Source organism: Sander lucioperca, chromosome 11 (assembly GCF_008315115.2).
Source record: "Sander lucioperca isolate FBNREF2018 chromosome 11, SLUC_FBN_1.2, whole genome shotgun sequence".
Classification (NCBI taxonomy): Eukaryota; Metazoa; Chordata; class Actinopteri; order Perciformes; family Percidae; genus Sander; species Sander lucioperca.
The window spans coordinates 4,718,202-4,740,225 of record NC_050183.1 but is presented as its reverse complement, the minus strand read 5'-3'; the positions used below and the strand labels follow the sequence as shown (position 1 = coordinate 4,740,225).

The following is a 22,024-nucleotide window of genomic DNA, read 5'->3' as shown; positions in this document are numbered from 1 at the left end:
GTCTCGTTTATAGAGATTCATGGAGAAATGTTTCTTCCAGGATAAATATATTTTAATACAGAATATGTGCACCTCTTGCCAATTTAAGAAAAACAGATGTGATGTCTTCCCAGGATTAGCACCATTATAGTTAACATATGCATAATATTATTGCAAATTGTAACTTAAATGGTCCACTTAAAGGGATATATTAATAGTATCAAATGCCAAAACTAAGATGAAATCAAGCTGACCTCAGCTGCAGTTCTTTTGAAGGAACAAACTACAAACTTTTTACAATATTTAGTGACATTATTTCATTTTCAAAACCAAAGCAAAGTAAACCAGATCAATTTTGAAATATCAACTAATTCAATAAGTTCTCTACTGAATACTGTGTTGCAAAATGGCATGCAATTAATAAAAAGTATGCTGTATAGCAACAATTGCTGCATTGCTGTTACTGAGAATAATTATGTGACCTGTATTTACAATTACTCTCTGACGTTTCATCTGGAAGTTAGAGCAACTAGAGGGGGTAACGGCATTGACAGATTTCTCTGGGTTTGAACATTGTTGGAAACATTTGGGATAACATAAGTACACAACTCAACAAAATATAAAACATCTATTCATTTTTAGACATTTTGATGCAGAAATGTTTTTAATGCCTTCTAGCTGGCATGTCATTAAACGATAAAACAGCATTTGGAGGATCTATATCTGAAATTGATAATGCATGTTTCATGTTGAAGCAGGATGTTGGATCAGGGGTTTGGGGCAAAACATCAGCAGAGGGGCATCAGCTGAGGAAAGAACAGTACATTTATGTTACGGGAGTCCTGTGATAGTATTATTCGTTGAATTTTTTATGTATACCTACCAGCACAACTTGATGCAATCAGTTGAGATGTTTCCAAGGCATTATTGTTGAATTGTGAGTCCTAAGGTGCAGACAAAGTAAAATAAAATGATTTGTTTAAAATTTCACATTATTTTATGTCACTTTGAATAGGTGAGGCATATGTTTTGTATTTTATCTTATCTGTTCCAGAATTTGAAAAGCAGGGGAGACACATGGGATCAAACAGCTGGAATCTGATCCCAGGCTAGTTAGGGAGCACATGTTACTTCAGAGGTGGTGGACTGAAACACCCAAACATCTCTTTTAGTACACAAGATGCCTGATATCACATCATCATACAGATGCAAACAATAAAGTAAACATCTGTAAGAGATATCCCTCCAACCTACATTTCCATGCTGCAAACAGACACTGCTCTGTTAGACCAAATAAACCTGAAGAACTTCCTGGCCTTTATTCTACCACGGACCATTATCTTGTTTAAGTGCACTTCCAATTGAGCCTGGAAGCTGTAAAACTGGAGTCTATTTGGATATTCTGGGACTGATCATAGAAGCAGCAGTCAAGATTTCCTTTAAAACCTGTGTCTGCTGGTCCTCCAAGGTGGCCTGAAATGCAGCTCTCATGCAGAGTAATTAGATAAAAAGGTTTGTCTGAAACTGTGTGATGACCACATTATACCAGATAAACCAGATGATACAGTCAGACAAAATTGTCTCTTATAACAGGAAGGAAAATCTTGGACTAACACATAATAAATGTGTGGCATTAATCCTCCGTCTATAAAGCAAATCCTCCCCTAAAATTGTACGAAGCACACTTTCTGATAGATTACACCTCCTTATTCTACAAAGTCACAAAGGCAATGATGAACAGAGAATTTGTAAGGATATTAACTATATTTTTCTGTTCATTATCAGTTAGATGGGAATTTATGAGAGATGCAGTGCTGTAACTTATTCTGACGACACATCACACCTGCTATATCTATTCTTTGACACTTCAGTAAATCTGTGTTATTTTGTTAATTTCCTCTATTGTTTTTGTTTCTTCTGTTTTTATAAATGCATGTTAAAAAAATTAAATGTCCAAACATCATATCACACAGATAACGAGTTGTCCGTCCTCCCTGCACAAAACAACAGCATTAGTTGTTGTAGCAAATGGCTAATAACGACATTTGACTACGTTCAAGTGACAAAGTGGTTGTTTTATGACTCTGGTGTTTTGGGAGCAAAGGAGGAAATAGTGTGACGCTGTTATAGATCCACACCAAGTCCAGTACCAGGTCCGCAGAGGGAGGAGGTCAGGTTGGATGAATGGGTCAACAGTCATACTTTGACACAGACAACAAATATTCTCTTCCTGTTTTCTACCATTTCCTACCTACTTTTAACCTTGACCATGACTCTCTCCCAACCTGAACTAGTTATAATTTCAATCAGAACAATGAAGGTCCCTTACCCCACCTAGGGACACTGGGACATTTGCAATGCACGTCCATTTGGGGCCAAGGGACAAAAAGGACCCTTTTGGCAGAACCCTACTGGGCATTAAAAATAGGGGACGCCCCCAGCCTCAAAGAGGCCGCCCCGGAGGCCTGCATGGTGCAAACAGTGCTTCGGTCGGGCCCCCTAGTGTAAACAGACTTTGATCGGCACACTTCCCCTTTAAGGCATGGCTTATGAGTTGATTGGTTAACCTATGTGAAATCTAACAAACCTGATTCATCTATAGTTGAAACCACAGTGTTGTTATGACTAAATGGCAGTTTCCTCTGTTTTAGTACCAGCAAAAGTCCTTCATTCTACCTCAGTAGCATTGGCCACCTTTTTTGGTTTTTCTGGCATTTTTTTTAGGTACAGAATAAATTGATTGGCTGGCGAGGGTCGCTGCATGTTGGAATATGAGAACCAATTAAATCTCTAGCCATGTGGCTGAGCAAATACTGCACAATAAATTGACATAACCCAGATTTAGTGGAAACAACACACTGTGCCATGAAGTCACTGTTAGCCAAAGAGTTAAATGAATCACACTGAGTGAATTTGAATAACTGTCTCAGGGGTAACAGTCACAATATTGAACTCTGAGAGGCTGACAGAAACAACTTCTCTATTTCAAATATGGTCAACCTGATTAGAGGCTTTCTAGGAGGGGTGGGGGGGGAGGAGGTTGTCAGTTCAAATGCTGCAAACAGGCCTAACTGGAAAGAATTTGGTAACTACTGTATATAAAGTAAGGGGGGCCAAATGTAGTAGTGATATGTTTATTTGTCTGCCTGCGAGGGAGGGTTGTTAAAAATGCAATCACTTTAAGTAGATTTAAAAATTTTACACATTGCATTCATTGTCAAGTTTTGGCAAATATTGGTTATGAGGGACTTAGAATCAGAATCAGAATCAGAAATACTTTAATAATCCCAGGGGGAAATTATTTTTGTTACCACTCCAGGTATACAAACAACATATACAAACAACATATATTATCCAGACTTTTAACATATATAATAAAAACAAATATACAGTAATAATAAATAAAATATGAAATGTACAGTGTTATGTGCAAATAGTGCAATAAAAAGAGAAAATGATTGTCTCGCAATGCCAGACCTTCCTCCGCAGCGCTGCAGAGGAGGGTCTGGCTAGTCCACACAGCATTCCGGGATTGGAGAAAAACGTGCTCTGGTTTATTGGCATTTCTTTAAACCAATCACAATCGTCATGGGTGGCACTAAGAGCTGCATGGAGCCCCGGTGCTGTGCAAAATAGTCTTGGGAGGGAACCTGTTTTGGTGGAACATGTGTATGTTCAAAAGTAGTTTTAGTCGTGCAACAGAAAACTCAGATTGGACAGCTTACCCTTACCCTGCAGAGATCTGAGGAGCAGTTAACCATAGCCCTAATAAATAAACCGGAGTTTAAAATTCCAACACAAAGAAAGTGGAAGGTAACAGACATCCGGCCAAAAAGAAGGACATACGGTGGAATTTCCAGTTGCAACAGAGCAATCCTGGAAGTGGAAGGTCGTGAATATAGACTACGAGGGACTAAAGAACTCTGTGTAACTCACCTACTGGTTTTCAGAGATTTTCCCACTGATAGTGCTTAAATATAGTCTTGACACATATGAAAATAGTTTCCATATCAACGCATTCTCATAAACGTGTTCATTTGATATTTAACGAAAACGTATGCATAACAATTTGTAAGATATCCTACGAAATTATGGCAAGCGCTGGCCAGTCACATGATACATGTGATACAGCATACAGCTATAAATACGTGGAATACATACAAATTCCAGTACCTTACTTTTTGTAGCTAAACGTATGAATGGTTCGTGAGAACTGCCTGTCCATGTCCAGAAGATGATGAGTTGAATTGAAGTCATATTCTTGGCAAAGTTGGTGGGCATCATCACTGTGAAAATGCACAGTGGCTGCTCACAATGTTATAATGCCCCTTTTTGTAGATAAGGAATTAAATAAATCATTGGCTGAAGAGATAAATGAATTTGGGTGATAGGACCAATTTATCTTCACTGCTTCACTGCACTTATTTACCAAATCTTTGCTTTTACAAAAGGCCTGCAATGCTGGCTTTAACCAAGAAGGACATGTCAGTGTGGCTGCTGTGGCAGCCGCGGTCATCAGTCATCTCAGCTGGATTTAAATACTCCAGAGAGACCCATATATCTGAAACGGTTCAGAGCAGAGGCTTATGGTTCCCTACAACATGTGCTATTTATGTACAGCAAAGGGAGTGAACTCATGTCTAGTGACTGTATTTCCATTCACACAACATTTACACATTTCTGTTGGAGAAAGTTGGAAAAACACTGTATCCAAATTACAGTGATGAACATACATTATACTGTATGACTGAACCACAGCTTAACTTCTGTCACATTGAAAAAATGTAGTTTCATAACAGAACTGGTCTTATAACACTCTCCACACTCAGTTGTCTAATTTGTCCTGACGTATGGCTGGTGGATAATTTAACTCACTTAATCAAATGATCAGAAACAGGCGCTGGAACTCGCACTGGAAACTATTCTAGCACCCGATGTAGAAATACACCAAGATGAAGCATAAAGAAGAAATGTTGACTGATACAGGTTGTTTAAATTGTTTTAAAAAACTGGTGTTTATAATGTATTGTTTTGTTACATAGTTTATGCTGCACAATGTAAGTGTTGTCTTTTATAGACCCTGAAAACAGGGTTTCAAATGTTAAGTAGATCTATACAAAGAAAACCCCAAATACAGAAAACCAAAACAGTTCTAACTTCGACAGTATATGCCACGGTGTTGTCGGCCATAGTGAGAAGCTAACTGAGAAAAGTTCAGGGTCTTTAAATATGTATTGTCTTCATTGTTTTAAAGGGTTTAAGGCTTTACGATAAAGAGATACAGTACCTCAGTCGTCTTCACAACGGGGTCAGCTCACTGATGCGTGCCCTTGATGACACGAGTGCGTGTCCGATGCACAACTTGAAAGAACAACCACATGCCAGGGCGTGTTAGCCTTATCAAAGATCTATTGATCACTTTGTGTGAACATTTTTCAGCCAGGAACGGCAGCTTGCCAGGGCTTCCCCTCCTCCTGCTGACAACACAACTTCAGCAGCAGCACCTCCTCCTAAAATGGATGAAAATCTGTCCTCTTTTTTTTCTCCCTTTTACAGTCAACCAGGCTCCCTACATTCTCCAACATAAATCCTGCCTGGCTTTTCTGCACCCATTTGTTCAGAGGCCTGCCCATAGCAGCGCTGGCAGGGGCCCCAGTCCTGAGGGGTTTGATCGGCCTCACCAGACAAATGGCCTTCGTGCTGCAATGGCAAAGTTCTTCGCAGAGCCTTAAGCTTTCATCAACAATGCCTTGACTGATGAAGACACTCATCTTTTCAGGTTAGGGACCATTAGTCTAACTTCATGTCATTTATCTTATCCTGTAAATGCCTGCATATTTTAGATGACGTATTGTGTTTTCATACTCAGAAATGTCAGTGTCTTGGCAACTGCAAATAATCTTGCAAGTGAGATCATTCACTCTTATAGGATGCAGCCAAATTATCTACCTATTTACACGGTAAATGTTTAGCAGAACTCGGTTTTTTCACACAAAACAACACTTACTCAATGAAAGCACTCAACGTTCAAATATAAGCAGCCTTTGATCTGATTTCACCACATTTTTGTTGCAGTGCTTCGAAACTGAAACTTGGCGTTCAATAAAAAGCTTTTTCTAGCTTTAATGATAAAAGCAACATTTATTTTCGACACACATTCACAGGGGATATATTTGCTGCAATGTGTATTTACGATGTATCATGAGCTGTTCTGTCAACATGGCACAAATAAGATCACAGAATGACGTGCAGTAAAAATCAAGATGTTTTTCCTGATCCAGACTAAATGGACACCTCTGAGACAAGGATTTTTATTAGCCAGTATATATATATATATATATATATATATATATATATATACTGTATATTCCTTACTTTCCCTTAAAAGAAAAAAATTGAAATCGGTCACCTTGACCACTTTAAGATGTTGAAAAGCCAGCGTACTATTTTTTGTATCTGTGGCTTTTCCTGCTCAATTGAGTCCACTCTTATCTACACAAAGCAGATTAGAGTGAAGCCCGACATTAATCTTGTTGAATGTCTGCAGGAGGAGTGAGGCCAACAACGTCAGGTCAAAAGGTGACATTAGTTGTTGGTTTCTGTGGGAGGAGTGAGGGATTTTGTTAAATTTTAATCAAAGTGCAGGTTGTGGTCATGTAGTCATCTGACCTGCACACGAATCTAAATCATTCAGCTCAGTCTTCATCCGTCAGACATGCAAGGGCTTTAGATACAACACCCGTACTCATACTCGTGATATAACATCAAGATGGGTTTGCAGCCAAGAATTAAAAACAGACTACTCCACTCAGATAAAAAAAATGGATTCATAGAATAAAACCAAAGGCCCTTGCAATCCCATATCATGAACACATTTAGGAAACAGAAAAGCTGCAAAATCAGTGAGACGTTGTAGTTGTCACTCCATGACTACAATATATTTAACTGAGAATTACAAAGCAAGTCAAGAGTTGATCGTCGGGGGGTTATGAGCTAATTTCAGTCATCAACTGATGACTGTCTATCTAGATAGAGAAAGAAAGAAAACAACATGCCTCTCTTGATCATTTTGAAACTTTTGGCAGAAGTTAAAAGTCTCTGAAAACGGCGGACTCCTCTTAATCACTGCGTGGTTTGCTTAGGGATGCCAATGTTTATAGAGAGGAGTCTGATGAAAAACCTTTGATTGCACGATGAGCATCCACACACTCACTCTGTCCATGTTTTGGTGCTTCAAACGCAATAACTCCAACTTTATATCATCAAATGAATGTCCAAAAATAAACTTTAAATCATGAGGAATTCCTTTCTAACTGTCCTGATTAGCGGTTGACAAACCTAAGAACTTAAACCAAACAGCACCTTTTGCAATATGAAAATCATACTGAGCAGAGTTGGCAAGTTGTTTATCTTCTCTTTCCTTTTGTGCCATGACATCACTAGAAAAGATGCAAACAAATGAAGTCTTTGTCCAAAAAGCCTTTACTTTCGGAAGCAGATATTATCACAAGTTTACACATTCCAATTGTCTTTAGAATAACAAAAACTTTTACTTCCAGGTAAATTTAAAAAAGGCAGATATATAGAAAACATGATTGCACAGTCACAGTGAAAAGCACAACAAGGTGGCTACACATCTTAACAAGTTGCCGCACCTCAGTGAGCCACTGCAACGCTGCATTGCTGAATCAAGAAAAACTAAACAACTTTGAGCTCATTGGAGGTATAAGTTTAGTATGACCTGTATACAACATCACAATTCCAATAATAGGCAATACAGAAAGAGGAAATAGCATAATTGGTTTCATTACTCTGACATTTGTTACAATTGTTTGCCTTTTCAGTTTCCTGAAATACAAACTCACAATCATGCACACTTACAGCTTATTGCTTTTATTTTTTATTATTCTCCATATTGATGCAAATGATTCCATCAAATCTCTTTGTGTTTTTTGTGTAAATGTGTTCTTTAAATTAAACTCCATGTTATGAAGACATGCTTCTCTCTCTTCTCTTTTGGTGTGATGACACTAATGGGTTTCATCGGTTCACCACACTTCTACAGCATTTGTTTTTATTTCCCTTTGTTCTCTTTATTGTGTACAAATGATGTACCATGCAACATATGTGCAAAGAAACAAATGTGTTGTACAGCTGAAATCCCCATTAACAAAGGCTCAACAATAAGCTGACTTGTGACAGTGCTCTTGAGGGTAGCAGACCTTACGATTAAAACACCTCATATAAATGGTAATAACTAGCTAGCTAGCCATTTCCCAAGTGAACTGTTTGCAGCACAGGAAACAAACAAGAAAGTAAGTTTAATTTAATTTACGTAGTGTTCCTGTGTTAAGCGGAGAGAGAGAGGGACAGAGGGAAAAAAAACTGTTGAAACTTGAAGGTGAATATATATGACTCCATTTATAAAGTCAGTGATTGGGCCTCATATATTTACTAATGACAACAAATATTAATTGAGTCAATTATCATCACTCGTTTTGCAATAGTTGTTAAAATGCTACGTAAACATAGTGGCATTAACTACAGACTTATTAATTAGACTTAGTGTAGTGAGTGTATTGTGAATGTTTCATTGTGGCCAAAGACAGGAGTCAAATAAAAACGTTTTTTATTCTAAATAATGAATGTGACAAAACAGTTATGTCTTAAATTGAGTGAAATAGATTGTGAAATTATTTTTAATTTTCAATTTAGACATTCACAATTCTCAGAGGAGACACCTCAATAGCAACTGGAACAAGATCTTTTTTGATGCATGAGTGCTCCTATTCTCCAAATGGAATATAAAGTGATTCAAATGCCTGAACACACCATTTGCTGTTAGCCAAAGCAGACACCAATACCTGGACATTTACGGGTCACCTCCTGATTAGCCTCCGTCGTCATTAATGACCCGTCATCTGAAATATCATTTCAAGACTTTGACAGTGTGTGCATCAATTTTCAACACGTTATTAGGGAGACTGTCGAAACAGAAACAGCGACTTTAATGCTTCTACCAAAGCTAATGGCACTGCAAGACATGTTAGACTTGTGAGGTCCAAATGACTGCGTGAATGAAGGAAGGACTGCAGGAGAGAGTCAGTATTTTATCCCCTGGATACGAGCCCAGATATTTTGAATTGGTGCCTAACAGGAGTTTAGGACAGAACCTATCAAGGTCACAGAACTTTGTATGAGGCTTCATACTGTATGGTGAGTGATGATGAACAACTTTCACTGTGGGCTGACTGGATGTCACACCAGACCATATTGTGTCCTAGTTTGACAAGCAACTGCCAGCATATAGTTGTTGCTGGCAACAGTTTAGGGTTTCAACGTCAGCTCTTACGTGGATTTAGAAGATTACCGAATTTAACAACTGCAAATTCCAAATGTCCTGTCCTGAACCACAAGTGTGACGTGCCATCTCTAACTGCACCTCACAGCATTTAGTGCTTTTAGAGAAGTCATTTTAAAGCGCTTTGCTTTCAGGCACATACATCTCTCCATATGTTGGAGGCTGTGTGCTGGGATCGCCCGAGGGCTCATAGAAAATGCGGCACCAGCCAGAACTCTCCCTTACAGTCAAGAAAAGAGGTCAAATCTGTTAATGATTGGCCAACTTGGCTGGCAGAGGTGTGGAACTGGCCCCCGCTGCCCCCACAATCCCGTTTTTCAATACGCTGTCCATCTGGCTGAACCGCTCAACAACTTTCCACCAGGAATGTGGCTTATACTTCTGTGGGAAACACAATGGATCATTGTTCAGGTTTCTGCTTTGCAAAACTCAACTGGAAATCATTTCTTCTCTATACATGATATAAGCTACTTTTGTTATGTTTGTGTTACGTAAATCACACTAGGAAACACACTGAAGTTTTGAACATCAAGGTAAATACACGGTAAAACATGTTGGGTTGGGTTTTTAACTTGAGTATTTCAGTTTTATACTACCTATTTATTAAATATCTACTTGACAGCCACGGTTACTGTGTTGGTTAATATTTAACTAAATACATAATCATCTAAAAAATATTATGTAAATGAACTGCACAACAGTGAATAAAGTAGTTAAGAATAGACCGAACCTGACTGGAAGACTGAAGACTGACTGGATAGTTATTGTGACTAATATTCAAAGTATAGAGAGAATAACTTAATAAATTGTGTTAATACATTCTTGCAGTACTGGGAACAATAGATTGTGTTTGTGACCTACCATAACTGATAAGTTACATGAACTGGCATGTAATTCCATCTGTATAACATTTGTATGAATGCATTAGTGACAAACTATTTGTTCTATTTGTTGTATTTCTATGCTTGTGCAAAAAATAAAGTATAAAAAAGGTGTTAAGATTATCTAAACGTTGACCAAATACAACATTAAAATGCTGTTTACACATTAAATCACATGTTTTAATGATGATACTAATCATATACATAAAATAATGTAACACTCTGGAAGGGGTCATTCTGCACAAGATATACTTGTGATACTTTTTTATATTATATTATAATATTTTGCTGCTAATACTTCTTTTTCTTGAGTAACATTTTGAATAGAGGACTTTTACTTAGAACATTTCTACTTTGATGTAAGTCAAGGATTTTAATGCTACTTCCACCACTGCAAGAATAATTTTAGATAATTCACTGGAATAGAAAAACAAAAGAATCTTAGACAATAAAAGTCTGTCAAATCTGTGATCCATGTAAAGTGGAAACTCAAGGCATACTTAAGCTGCACAAACAGTCCTCCCTTTGACGAGGAAAACACAACTTTGAGTTTGATATGAATTATATTCCCTACCGTACTCCGTCCCTATTTTCAAGACAGATACACCAATATTCACACACATGGATGGATCCAACATTGAACAAATGAGACACAACAAAAACATGATGATTATGTTGTTTTTTTCCCCCACATCACATTGAATTATATCTTTCATGCCTCCACTTCAGCTCCCAAATGTCTCCGATCCAAGTTTCTCCCCGTCAAAGTCGTACATCCATTGCTCTTCTCATGTGTGATGGACAATGTTTACCATGGCCATGATAAACTATTTCCTCATAAACGATTTTGTCACGGTCTTGTGCTGGCTGTCATGTGGGATTCCGCCTGCAGACTAAAACAACCATAATTCACTGGCTGTATTTACCTCCTCAGAGGACAGAAGCTTGACAGATGATAAATGGCCACTGCTGACAATCATCAACACATACCGCCCTGTGTTTGCCTTGAGTATAAGTGGCGCCAGGACATGGAAATAAGACTTTGACATATCACACATGGCGAGAAAGACATGGAGCGAGGGAAAGAAACAGAGAACAAGAAAAGAGAAAAAGAAGCTGGGGAGCTATGGCTCTATTAGCGACATGGTTGAAATCTCTGATATGTATATTGAGCATCTTTATTTATCTGTTTCCTTGTGTGTTGACTGTGTAATATTTCCCTGCAGTGAATGGATTGATGCTGTACATGCAGACCCAGCAGGGGAGACACGCAGCTGTAAATTGAAGATGTTTTTTCCTCCCTGCTGCTTCTGTGCGGTATAGTCTTTCAGCATATGAGCGCATGACTCAGAAGATAGCACAGTCAGGGTGATGAATGTGTGCCTCCTTACAGCATTTCTTTCTATAAATATGTTTCAACATGGCCTAATGACATGTAGAAAAGTCACCTGCTGCACAGCCTGTGAAACCTTTTATGTTTTTTCTCTGTATGTGCGCTTGTTGACATTGTGCATACAGTAGCTGTGTGCGTGTAACTCCACAGTGACTCTCTCGTAACAGAAAGTAATTGCAATACAAACTTAAACTTAAACGACATTACAGGTCAATTTTCCACATTACTACATCTGCTCTGGTCACAGAGACTTCGCTCTGCTCTGCCGGCGTCTGTCTCCAATTTTAGCGGCAGCTAGTTTGACCATGGAGATACGAGTGACGGACGACAAGCTTGACCGCAGTCTCTTTCTCTGATAGAAACACTGCAAGCTGCTACAGTTTCTGCTCTGCTGCATCACAGATTGCTAAACACACCTGACTACAGGAGACATTAGCTCAGACTTGCGGAGTATGTACAGTTGGTGTGGTTCGAGTATGGATCACGTTCTCACCACAAACGAACCACTCCAGAGTTTGATTGAAAGTGTACCGAGACCACCTCTTCAAGCAGGTCTCGGAATGCTTGTTTGGTCCGCTTTTGGTGCGCACCAGAGTTTGATTGCTGCGTTCTCACCTTCCCAAACAAACTGCACCAGCGGGGCAAACGAACTCTAGTTCGATTCAACCGAACTAAAGGCTGTCGTGTGAAAACGCCCTTAAAGACAACTGAGAAAGACTGAACACAAACAAAATGCCCCCAAAAAGAAAGTCCTATTCTGCAGATTACAAACTGTAGGTAGTAAAATATGCAGCTGAAAACGGTAATTGAGCAGCAGAAAGAAAGTTTGGAGTGAGTGAGAAACTTGTGAGGGAAACCAGAGGTTACTCTTACTGCAATGAAGTAATTACAACAGCCACAAGAGTTTGTTGCCTATTTATTAATATATATATATATATATATATATATATATATATATATATATATATATATATATATATATATATGTATATATATATATAAATAAAATGTATGCCATTGATCCCACTAAGGTGAAAGCTGAGCAGAAAAGATCTCTATGGAGAAAGGCCACACTGGTAAGTACAGAAAAAGAGAGAATGTGTTGTCCCTTTGTCCATGTAAAACCATTTCAAATACCATGACGTAATTTTATTCGATCAACCATAACAACCTGGAGGACATTATACAACATCTGAAATCATCCTTCTGTTGCCTTGATATTTTGCCAACGGGCTTTTTAAAAATGTTTTCAAATTGTTCGGCTTTAGATCTACAGATTGTAAACACGTCTCTTCTTTCAGGTATCTTCCCATAGGCCCTGAAAACTGCAGTCATCAAGCCACTTTAAAAAGAAAAAGCAATCTAGACATGTCACTAATGAACAATTATAGGCCCATATCAAATCTTCCATTTTTAAGTAAAATCATTTTAAAAAGGAGTTTTTCAACAGCTAAACCTTTTCTTGTCACTAAACAACTGTTTTGATGCCTTTCAGTCAGGTTTTTGACCACACCACAGCACTGATTGCTCTTGTTAAAGTCTTGAGTGGCATCCACTTAAATATAGACAGTGGCAAAATGTCAGTCTTAGTATTACATGATCTCAGTGCTGCAATTGACGCGGTTGACCACAAATATAACTAGGCCGATTGGAAAACTGGGTTGGACTCTCTGGCAAAGTACTAAACTGGTTTTAATCCTACTTAAAAGGACAGACTACTTTGTGTCTACTTACCTGTCTATAGGTAATTACACACCTGAGCAGACAAATATGACATGCGGAGTTCCCAAAGGCTCCATTCTGGGGCCTCTTCTTTTTAACAAGTCCACACTACATACTGATTCTAAAATTCTGGGGCCTCTTCTGTTTAACAAGTCCACACTACATACTGATTCTAAAATTCTGGGGCCTCTTCTGTTTAACAAGTCCACACTACATACTGATTCTAAAATTCTGGGGCCTTTTCTGTTTAACAAGTCCACACTACATACTGATTCTAAGGCTCTGACAGACCAACCCGACCCAGTCAGACTGACTGCCTCCCTAAGTTGGTCAAAAAAGTGCCTCGGAACACACCGAAGTGACGCCGAAACGTGTTTCTGAAAACATTTTAAGCGAGAAATAGGACATGCAGTTGCTGAATCTGTCTTCATTTCAGATCGACAAAGGTCAGTTTAAAAGATTTTTGTTAGATTTTGAGAAGCGTTAGTCAGGCTCAACCCGCTCGTCATTTCCAGGTTAGTGCTCCACCAATCAGATTGGCCATTGAGTCTGACTGCCCGCCTTCCGATTCAACATGTCAAATTGGCCCAAATGAAGGCCGATGGCTCCTCCGACTGACTACGGCACGGAACACACCGAACAGACTCGAGTCACTGACCTCGCCAGACTGCCCGACGGCTGATAATCGGATTGGTGTGTCAGGGCCTTAAGCAGGTTTTGAGTATGTAGTGTTAAATGCGGTAAATTGTTGGGTGTGCTGTTGATGTACACTATTCTCCCACAATGTAAGGCATGAAGGAAATTAAAGAGTAGCTCACAGCCGGAAACACTTAAGTATTGAATCTTAGGAAAAATATTTTGATTTCTATCAATTTTATTTCATACATTCCAAAGCTGCAGTTTGATTGACATCCAATGTTAGACATATAGTATAATTTCCTGTTAGTATAAAATGGTAAAGTGTGTTGTATACTTAAAACAGTATACGATGAAGATAAGTATGTACTATATATGGATTTGTATATGGATTACTGCTACTATGCCTCTTTAGCAGGTATAATGTTCATCATATTAGTTTAACATGTAAGCATGCTAACATTTGATAATAAGCACAAAACACAAAGTGCAGCTGAGGCTGAGAATGTCAGTATTGCATAAAATAAATAAATTAATTAATACATTTTGACCTGAACAGTGTAAATTGAGGGAGTGTTAATTTTGCTACAGCTCATCCTCAGGGGGACATGAACATATCTTTTGCATGCCAATCCATCCAATAATTGAGACATTTCACTTGACATAATGAACGCCAACCTCATGGCTCAAGGAAAAGTCAATACATCACCAGAGTCAGTAGGATCATCCGGGACAATGAATGTCTGTTCAAATTTCATGCCAATCATAGTTGTTGACATATTTCAGTCTGGAACAAAGTGGTGGACAGATCGACAAACTGAGATTGGCATTCCTGGAGCCACGCTGCTACTGTAGCTTGGCTAATGAAGGTAACCAAAATTATCTTTTGTCGTCGCAGAGGTTTCTAACTATATGATTGGAACTGTAACATCAGATAGTTAAGGCAAAAGAAGCACTTCTTAGCCATAATTAACTCATGACAACTATTTTAAATGCAGTTCTACTGTTTTACCAAGTGGTTCCTTTTAAACACAAAAGCATGTTTTTTTTCTACCAGTAAACATAGCCGTGCAACATGTTTTGAATGTACCTCTACCCCTCCTCCACATGAAAAAAGGATAATTCCTAATCATCAAGCCTTTCATCCAGGTAAAGCACACTCCTGAACACAATATTAATTAGCATCAAGTCTTTGATCTTCTTCTAACAAGGACATGTGCAGTGTTGATACTCTTGAATAAAAAGTGTAGAAAAACACCACTTTTTATGGATTGAGGTCTTTGCTATTTTCCCCAAATTTAGCCGTCTCATTGCAGCTGTGGCTGCTTTCAGTGTTGCACGTGGAGTTACATATGTGAACAATACCATTCTTGGTGTATGTTTCACTGCATTTCTGACACACTAGTGTGGCCTTGAAAAGCAATTTAGCCTTTCGCTTCAGAAACTAAAAAAAGACAATTATCGTTTTCCTCGATGCAACATTTCAAGAAACACTACTAAATCTATTGGGAGTGTTATTGGAGTGTCTTTGTACTATATCCTCCTTCTTCCTCTATGTACCACACATTATCTATTTGTCAGAGAATTAGAAGATTAGTCATGTCAGACCTTGCTTCCTTTGTGGGCTATCTGTGAATTAGACTGTGTGAAGGACGTTTTCACCAGCCACCAAAGGATCCTTCGTGTGTGCATATATTTTCCCCACACATACTTTGCTTGCTAGTTGGGCACACATGGGGAGCCTACAGCTGTTCCCTACCCTCAACCCTGCCAACTATCATTACGATGGATCTGAAACTTAACACTTGGTTGCTTTAGGCTTATGCAAGAAAATGTATTCCTTGTTTATTTAAGTCTAACAAATACAGAGCCATTAACATGGTGTGTTTTAACTTCCAGAAGAAAATGAAGTACACCCACAAAATTGAACTTTTCCACTAAATAAAACTCAATCGATCCCTTTAGACAGCAGGGTCAAAGTCAACAGCATGACATGTGGAGGCACTTCTGCAGAATGTTAGTGATGCATCTCATAGCTAAATAGTTTGAAAAGGGCTCTGAGGATTTAGATCACTGTCAAGATACAGTATATTTGATTTGTTCAATTTCACCCCTGTGAAAATCCAAAGAACAGCCCGTTTTCAGAATGTCAATGTTGTGTATCATAGCCATCATAATGCTTACATAGCCTGCTTCAGGACTCTAAGGTCTCTTCAGAATCCCATGCACACGGGGAAACGGATGATTCCCAGAGATATCCTGGAGATATTGGATTTCCCCGGCAGATGAAACTATTTGTAACCAATATGTCAATTCTTTACAGTCTGTTTGCGAGGGGCAGAGAAGGCAGGTTCTGACATCTCTTAGCCTTAACAGGCACATGTTCTGCTGACCAGCAAAAGCTTCACGTCTAGATATGGAGAGATTACTCTGTGGCAATTTAGTAACATCCTGTCCAGGTGGCCGGGTCAGCTCAAGACCCGGCTCACATTTGGAGCACATTTAAGCGTGGCAGTGATCCCTGCCATCAGATTTCACAGTATATAGATATTATGCTGGTTGTGATTAATATGCATGAGATAAAATATAAAAAAAGACTTAGTAATGAACTGAAATGCACTCTGCTATCTCAGGTCAGTGTTATATTTGCCAAAATTCAATTCAGTCAGGCAAGATATGAAAGATGTTCCAGATTTCATTAAGGTATTAGAATAATCATTTAAAAAATACAGACAAAAATAGCTGCCTCCAGATAAATCACCCAAAGATAACATTTCCAGATCGATCAGTGCTGGCAGTAGCTCAGCACTCAGTAAGCGTATCTACTATTCACAAGGCATTTCTGTTCAGACTGATGTAAATGGGAGCAGGCAGGCAGATGCAGTCATTGTCGGCTCCTCTGTGTCGCTCTCTGTTCCTCTGTCTGACATGAGAAAAAACAGGACTTATTGGCTCCGAAAACTAAATCACTTGCTCGGAACAGAAGTGTGCCTCCCAGAATTTGTTTATTGTGCCAGGTTTCATTAAAATCCCTTTTAAAATAAAGGGATACTTGCAGTATTCCCTGTTTAGTCACATCACTTAAAATAGTTAATGTTGAAAGATGACACCTGCTGCCGCAGCTGTGACGTGTCTGTGAACCATTGTCGTGGTCCAGCTCTCTGTCAGTGTTCATTTTCCACAAGTCTCTTATCGACTCTAAATCTAGACAGATCATCTCCACTTAAAATGAGTTCCTGAGCATGCCACTATTTAGCATAGTAACATAAACATGTTTTATTCAAATGACGAGCGATAAGAGCACGGGAGGAAGCCATATTCCGCTTAGTGCCAGCAGGCAGGCACGTAGATAGATCTAGCCCTGCTGACTAAATTGTGCTTTTTTCCCCTGAAAATTGGCAAGCTCTGGCTCACTAGAAGCACACTATGGTGTTGTCAATAACAATGACTGCCTGTGGCTTATTTATTTTCTTATCAGCTTTAATCAGTCTGTGTTGACAGTGACATCTGCGCTCAGCAATATCCAAATGCTACCAGTAAAGATCCATGTACATAATTGTGTTGTTTAGTGTCATATGGTTGTAGTGTTTAATTGGAAATTTGTGTTTTAAGATACAATTGACCATCTAATTTGGGGTATAGTTACATATGTTGTTAAAGAGCGTGTTTTAATGGATCTGTCTTGACCCACTTCAACACAAATCAATGTTCTTACAGCTATTACAGTCTTTTATGTCCAACCGATAAGTCACAATTTAGAAACATTTTATAACAAAGAACATGATCTGAAAACTCAAGGGGGGCTTGTTAAATAAAACTATTGAGGGTCATTTAAGTACTTTAAGTATTTCCTGTTAAACAGTGAATGATAAATTCACTTTAGATTTCCTATTTGAGGAATGAGTGAAAGTCGAATAAAAAGACTCTGGCCTTTTGCCCTCTAGTCTCTGACTAAACAGATAGCTGCTAGTTTTGGACAGCTGTATGACTGACTGCATCTCCACTGAGGAGCACATTTTTCCACTTTTCTGCCTGGCTCAACTGTCGGGTATGCCGAGAGGCGTTTGTCTGTCTGGAGAAGTGACGCTGGACTTGTGGGCAAATGTGTGTGTGTGTGTGTGTGTGCGTGTGCGTGTACAGGATCTGTGTAGTGTATGTGTATCGTCCATGTCTACCTCTCTCACTTGCTGAAACATATCCGTCCAAATTTGACAGCGCGGGGGCAGACAGCCATGTTGCAGAATTCTGATCATTTAAATGCTCAGAGGCCTGCTTGAATAGCAGAGGTGTTAAAAAAAAAGACACATGGAGAGAAAGATAGAGAGCAGCCCTCCACATGCCTCCATATCACATAAGGGACTGCCTGCCACTTTCCTGTGAAAAATAATGCTCACTTGTCAATCTTCAAGAGCCAGTCAGATAGCCGCCAGTCCCATGGAGACCTATTGAGGTGTATGCTTTGTTTCATCTGGGGCACGCCTCAGAGGACATCAGGACTGTTGTATCTACAAATTGCCTCCAAAATATAGGGTTGGAGAAAAAGGCCACATTAGATACAACACTTGAGCTGATGTATCTTTCTTCAGTATAGTAAACTAAATAGTTACTCATTAGCTTGAACAGAAAGAGACACAAAAAAAGGAGCTATTTAAATTTAAATATTTTTTTCTGAAATTTTGATAAAAAAAAGAAAAAAGAAAAGATAAATAAAAGATATATAGCATTTACACCTTGAAGATACGGTTGTTCTTTGTGTAAAACACTATTTGAATTGCTATTCAAAAGCACAATTGTCCCTGAACCCTTAAAAAAATGGATTTATAACTGCCCTAATTACTTGAATTACTGTCTGATGATAAATCGACTAGCACACCGTTATGTACACAAAGGTACTGAATTTCTCCAGGAAAAGCAATTCTCTGTAGTCCATAGCACAAACTGTAAAGGTGTCAAGTGATTTATCTATGCGGCAAAGCAAATAAAGAAAAACATACCCAACAGCTTGAGGACGAGGTCTGCATATCTGTCCACACAAACATTTCCATGTCATTTTGAAATACACTTCCTATTACAGTTTCATGATGCATAGCACTGAAGCAAGCACAAACCCCTAATTTGTATAACTATTGGAAACATAACTTTACCACCAGAGTGGCTGATTTTTTTTTCTAAATAAAGTTAACAACTAATGACAATGCTCAAACGAATCCAGAGCAGCCGACCGTGCCTCCACCCTGCAGCAACCGTGTTGAAAGAGATTCTGTCCTAAACATCCCATGGGTCGTCTTAAATGAGGAGGTTTATATCAGTGCGTCTCGTACAGAGAGAGAGATTGAATGTTTTGCAAATTATTCACAGGGATTATAAATCACGGCAGTGTCAGTGTTTCCAATGATGGGAGAGGATGCTTCCTCATTCCTTAATACAAATGACACGGAAAACAACAGCTGCAGCAATAAAACGCTCTGCCATAAAAGAAGGATAAATAAATGTACAAAAAGGAAAAGCCGGGGCTCATCATCAAACATGTCTGCGAGTATCTCAATGTCATCTCAATGACTTGATGCCTGTTTTATTGTTGTATTTGCTTGTTTCGGTCTTGTGTTCTCAATTGTCTAATTCATTTATCTCATTCGTGCCATCTTTATGTGTATCTTATTGGATTTTAATTGTTATTGTTTCCATGTCTGTAAAGCATGTAAAAAAAAAAAATTTCTTCTTACCTTGCCTTGTGGTGATGTACTGTACAACCCAAAGTGACTGAAAAAGACTTCAGCATCTTGACAGTGGTCAGTCAACAAGATGCACTGCATTATGTGACAGCTTCGTATTTCTCAAGCATCCAGGTGTCATAACGTGACACATTTTAATAATGATGGTATTTTCATGAACAGCATATTCCCAGATACACTAAGAAAGACACATTGGCTTAATAGTTTACCACATGCTGCTAGCAGATGGAAGCCTATTTTTAGTAAGAAGAGTTTCGAAAGAAATGTAGGTCCTCTATAGGGCTGTCACTTTCTTGGACTTTCTTCTATGTAAAATGTACACTGTTTGTTGTTGTGGTAAAGAGAAATGCTTTCGTGCCCGATTCAGCACGGCTTGCATGTTTCCTCCATTTTACAAATGGGTTAAAGAGAAAAACAATACCATCATTTGCTGAGAGCAACAGGGCACACAGTGACAGTGCAGTTGTTGAACTTCTTCCACTTCCGACATAATTACCCAACAATTTTTTTTTTTGCCATCTTTTTTTGGGGGGGGGGGTTCTTCTTTTATTGGACAGCTACCATGTAGATAAGGACAGAAAACATGGAGAGAGGAAGAGGGGAATGACCCTGGCCAGTATCTAACTGGGGAAGTTGCGGTTGTATGCGTCTTAACCACTAAGCCACTGAATGCACCACTTTTTGCCATTTTTAAACAGTAGTTTAGGCTGACTGGAGCTCATCCACATATCTTCTGGGACAGTCCAGTACTGCAGGGATTTTGGCAAGATATAAAAGAGGAGATTGAGAAAAGAAGAGTATGTATAATGTATAATGATAACTTGGAAAACCACTCCAAAATGTAACGGGCAAAGACCAAAGTTACACTACGCATACTTCAACTCATTGTTAGAAAAACGATAACTGTAAATTGGAAGAAAAGCGCTTTTGCCGCCGCAAACTTAATGGACTCAGAGACTGAAACAAGTCTATACAATATGACAGCAGAACTACATATGAAGACTTTAGTTATGTTATACTTGACTGTCTAAATGCTAGGATGTGGACAAGTGGACACTTGGAAAAGTAAAAAAAAAAAAGAAAAGCCCTCTGTGAAGTACTTTTTAACAGTGTTTATGTTTTATGTGTCTGACATTCACATTTAAATAAAGTAAAAAAACAACAACAGGAGTTTGAATTTCTTATAAAAGTGATAAATCTATTTCTCATTCATGGGCCTTTTGAAATCTAACCATGGATTTTGGGCTCAGATAGCTGTGTAATGATGCTACGGTACATGTTGCCTATTATAGCCTTCCTGTCAAGCTCCACTGTCCAAAGGCAGAAATAGGCCTATATCTAAAAACATGTCAAACATGAAACACAAACTTAGAAGAGCAGCAGTAGTGACACAGTTGTAGTAAAAGGATAACAAGGAAAGATGAAGGAATTGAAGAAATTTGAGAATCTTGTAAGCATTTGATAGGTCAAGAAGAAAAGTGTGACCATGAGGTGTCTGCCCACAACCATCTTTCAATTCATACATTTTCTCTACCTGCTTATGCCTCATCAGGGTTTATTTATTGTGCGTCTATCTCAATCCACGTTCAGCCGGAGACAGGAAAACACCTCGGACCAGTTGCCAGTTCATCGCAGGGCTAACACCTACAACAGACAGACACATTTGAAGTCATATCTACTGGCTAGTTATTAATTTCACTAGGAGTTCATATCCTTGGAGTATGAGTGGACAAGAAGGAAAGTCACTTTCAAATGTGGAAATGTGTGAACGCACACATATTCAAACCCTGGCTGTTTGTGAGGGAACAGTGTTAACCACGGAGCCAACAATCACATTATATTTTGGATCCTATTCCAAATCAAAGATCTGCTTTATTATTTGAACAAATATTTTACTGCAGCAAGTACACTGTGACCTTAATCCTTGAGTCTGAATCAGAACACAAAAACTAAGAACCAAAGTTACTGTAGTTTTTGTTTTTTTTCCTGTGACAGCAGTGATAAAATGGGTAATAAATGACTGATGAGGGACGATACTCTCCAACAGTCACTCCCTCCCAAGGCGAGTGTCACCCTGTGTCTCTCTCCATTTAGTGCACTTAGTCATTATGCAAGGCAGCAGCTGAGATGGTTAACTACACGAAGGCCGGGTGAGAATGTGTGGTGACTCTGGCTAATGAAGGTGAAACACAATGACACTTCATTTCCACATTAGCCTCCCCCCTTTCCTCTCCTCACTTTTCTCCGTGGGTTCACAGTGACCTGATCCTCCCTGCTCATCTGTGTCCTGTGACAGGCTCACATACACACGCTGATGTTT

At 38.8% G+C, this 22,024-nt stretch overlaps 1 long non-coding RNA gene across 1 annotated transcript; it reads right to left on the bottom strand.

Annotated features, from left to right (window-relative positions):
• Positions 1 to 702: 702 nt before the first annotated feature.
• Positions 703 to 21,330, bottom strand: LOC118496337. Its single transcript, XR_004898898.1, has 3 exons — positions 21,239 to 21,330; positions 863 to 923; positions 703 to 785 (listed from the first exon to the last, which is right to left on the bottom strand). It is a non-coding gene; the product is annotated as an uncharacterized LOC118496337 (long non-coding RNA).
• Positions 21,331 to 22,024: the final 694 nt, after the last annotated feature.